Here is a 3,608-nt window from a genome sequence, read left to right on the forward strand (position 1 = left end):
CCATTGTCACTGAGAATACATTTCTGAATGATATCTGGAGTTCTTATCCACGTTGCATACATTAAAAATTGCCACTTGTGCATTTATGTGAAGAACAATGTAATGAGATTTATGGTGTCAGTGGTTTTGGAAAGTGCCCTGTTATATTCAGTAGGAATACTCTCAAATATGGACTTTCTGAAATATGGACAGAAGACACAGTCAATTTCTTTTAATTGGAATATTGACATCTGGGAAATTACTCATGGGAAATATAGTTTATTTTGACTTAAGTCATGGGCTTAAGTCTGATTATTGGCTTTGGGATCTTGAGCAAATCACATAAAACCTCTCAACTTCATTTTCATCAAGTTTTAAGATTATATTATATTCATTATAAGAATATTATCTTACACAAAATATTTCTCATGTGCTGTTATCTAGTTCATAGCAAAGCAACTGAAGCTAAGGTAACCTAAATGTATTCTGAACATCTATGCTTAAACCCAATGATCTGAGCTATTTTCAACCTTGGTCAGAGAAGACTTCATGTAATGGGTAGCAATTATTGAAGAAACACATATCTGGTTACAGTGTTGAGAATAAGTGCCTCTGATTGATCAGCTTTAAATTTGAGAACTATAACAACCTCCAGACCCCAAGTTCTGAGAACATGCTAGAAGTGGGGAAAAAAGAATGTCAGATCCAGAGGATTCATATGAATGCTATTAAATGCTTTTTGGGGCTAGATATGAATATTGCAATCATGAAATCTCAGCAGCTGTGGTAACCTACATAAGGCCAAGCTGGGCTTAATTCCAGCATGGAATGGAAAGGGACTCATGAATCCTCACCTTAGGTGAGGAGATTTTGGCAGTTGATTGCATATAGGGACAGGGATAGTGTCCCAGTTTTATTTTTTGTTGCTGTGATGGACTAGCCTAACATAAAGCAACTTAGCTAAGAAAGGGTTTGCTTGGCTTATTATATCAGGTATAATTGCATAGAGCCCATGATTACAAAGAAGTCAAGACAGGAACGTAGAGCACACATCACATTACAGTCAAGAGAATAGAGTATAAATCCATGGGAATCTTGCTTTCAGGTCTCCATTCAGCTAGCTTTGTCCTCTGTTATACTTTTCCAATAGGGTGCCACACAAAATAGGCAAGGTATTTTTACAACAATTAACAATCAAGTTTATCCTCCACAGACATGTCTGCAATGCAAGCTGATCTAGAAAATTCCTAAGACTGTCTTCTCAGGTATTGCTGGTTTGTGTCAAGTTTACAGTTAAAACTAACCAGCCTATATACTCAATTCTTCAGTGTAGTGGCCACTGGTAGGTTGCTCATGCTCCAGTTGATGGATGGCCCAACACCTATGTGTTTATACACAATGTCATCAAAAACAAATTACAGCAACACATCAGCTGTTCAGATTTCACAGTTATCTGGATTCATAATATAAAGCAGAGGTATTGTTTTAAAAATTTCTACATTTTTCTTTATTCTGTGGGTATATGTATATGTATACATGTTTCATGACATCCATGGGGAAGTCAGAGGACTATTTGCAGGGTTAATTTTTTTTTTTCATGATATGGGTTCAGGGACTGCACTTAGATTGCCAGGCTTGGCTGCAGGGACCTTAGTGTATTGTTTCATCTTGTTTATCTTTTTAATGGTAATGTTTATATTGAATGTGCCATAAAATGTAATGGTAAATATTGTCTGTCTTCCATCTACCCACTTAGAAGCCTTCTAGTTTATTGCAACACTTTCCATGCAAGTAACCAAAGAGGAAACTTATGTTTGTGTCTGTGTGTGTAAACGTGTCACTGTGCACATGTAGAGTCCACAGTACAAGTTGCAGGAATTGGTTCTATTCTTCTACCACGTGGATCCCTGGGATTGATACCAGGGATCAATTGGAGAAATTGCATCAATATTCATATACTGGTTGAGCTCTTTAATGCTCTCTTCATTTTACCACTCCTGCCTATCTATATAAAATGCTATTCATGCTGTACACATATGTTCTGTACTTTGAATGCTGAAAGTCCCTCAAACATTTGTATGTTAATGATGGACCACAGGACAGTGCTACTATGAACCTTTAGGAAGCATGGTGTTACTTGAAAACTTGAAATAATTTGAGACATTCTCTAAAAGGAATTGTAAGACACCTACTTTCTTCTTATGCTCTTAATTCCAGGTTTTAATACTTTGGGTGTGCTCTGTCACACAGTGCAGCCATGAAGTACTGTAAATTATAATCCAGAGCAAATGGGCTATTCATTCTTGAACTGAAACCTCTACATCTATGAGTCAAATATATTATTTTTATGAATTTTTTGCCCAAGTCGTTTGTCACAGTGTCAGGAACCTGACAGATATAACTCTGTTTCTCCATCTATTTGTCAATATACTGTCAGTGTGCACATCCTTAGTAACATAACATTGGAAGATCTAGCCACTGTAATAAATCAAGAGAGAAATAAAGGTCATAGATAGAAAAGGAGGAGAAAGTTAAGTCTATTTTTTGAAAACATTTTATCTACATTGAAGTCAAAAGAAATCTATAAAAATATCTACTACTATTTATTTTCATGGTATGTACATTTGGTAACATGTAAATTTATATGATCATAAACAAAACCAATTCCATTTCTCCATCAACATGAAGAATATTGGGACCAAGAAATTATAAATGCAAACAATTTAAGAGTTCCAACTTGTTTTATTAATGCTTCTTTATATAAATTCTTTAATTATCAAAGTATGAGTTTCACCTTAATCAGAATATCTACTAGAAAGTCCAGCATGGTGGCATACATTTGTAATTGAGGCACGAGGTGTGTAATTCCAAACCAGCCTGGGCTACATAGTGGTGAGAGGTCAGAGTAAGCCTCAAAGCAAGATCCTGTCTCCAAGACAAACACCCTCAGTATCTAAGAAAGTTCAGCAAACTAAGGCCCAGTTCAGTCTTCTTTGTATCCCAGGAACTTCATGGAAGCTTGTTTATGCTTGAGAAGACAGTTTTTCTGTTTTGAGTTTCTCCCTTTGTCTCTGACTTTGGACAACTTATAATGTATGATTATAACTGTCTGTCCCAATGGGGAGCTTTTCTGACTCATCCTAGTTGAGTCCTTTAAACTTCTCTAATTTGAAGGTCCATTTCTCATCTTAAATTAGGATTTTTTTGGTCCATTAAATTTATTCAATAATCTCTTTCTCTCTCTTCATCCCAAGCCTTCCATGATGAGCATGCTAGTTGGCTTGAGGGTCCCTTAGGTTTCTTCACTTTCCTTCATCTTTCTTTATCTTTCTTTTTAAAAAACAAACAAACAAACTTCATTTTGGGGAATTTCCTCTGTTGGATTGGCCTTGACCATGTCTGTGGGGCATTTTCTTGAATGGTATAGGAGTCTAGCCTGCTGCAGGAAGTGCCATCCCTAGACAGGTAAGACTGCATAAAAAAGGTAACTGAGCAAGCCAGAGGGAACAAATCAGTAAGCAGCGTTCCTCCATGGTGTCATTCAGTTCATGCTTTGGCTTCCTGCAATGATGTATTGTGAACTGTAAGAATAAAGAAGTTCCTTTCTCCTCACTTGGCTTATTATTATT

Source organism: Nannospalax galili, unplaced genomic scaffold (genome assembly GCF_000622305.1).
Source record: "Nannospalax galili isolate Female #2095 unplaced genomic scaffold, S.galili_v1.0 scaffold140, whole genome shotgun sequence".
NCBI lineage: Eukaryota > Metazoa > Chordata > Mammalia > Rodentia > Spalacidae > Nannospalax > Nannospalax galili.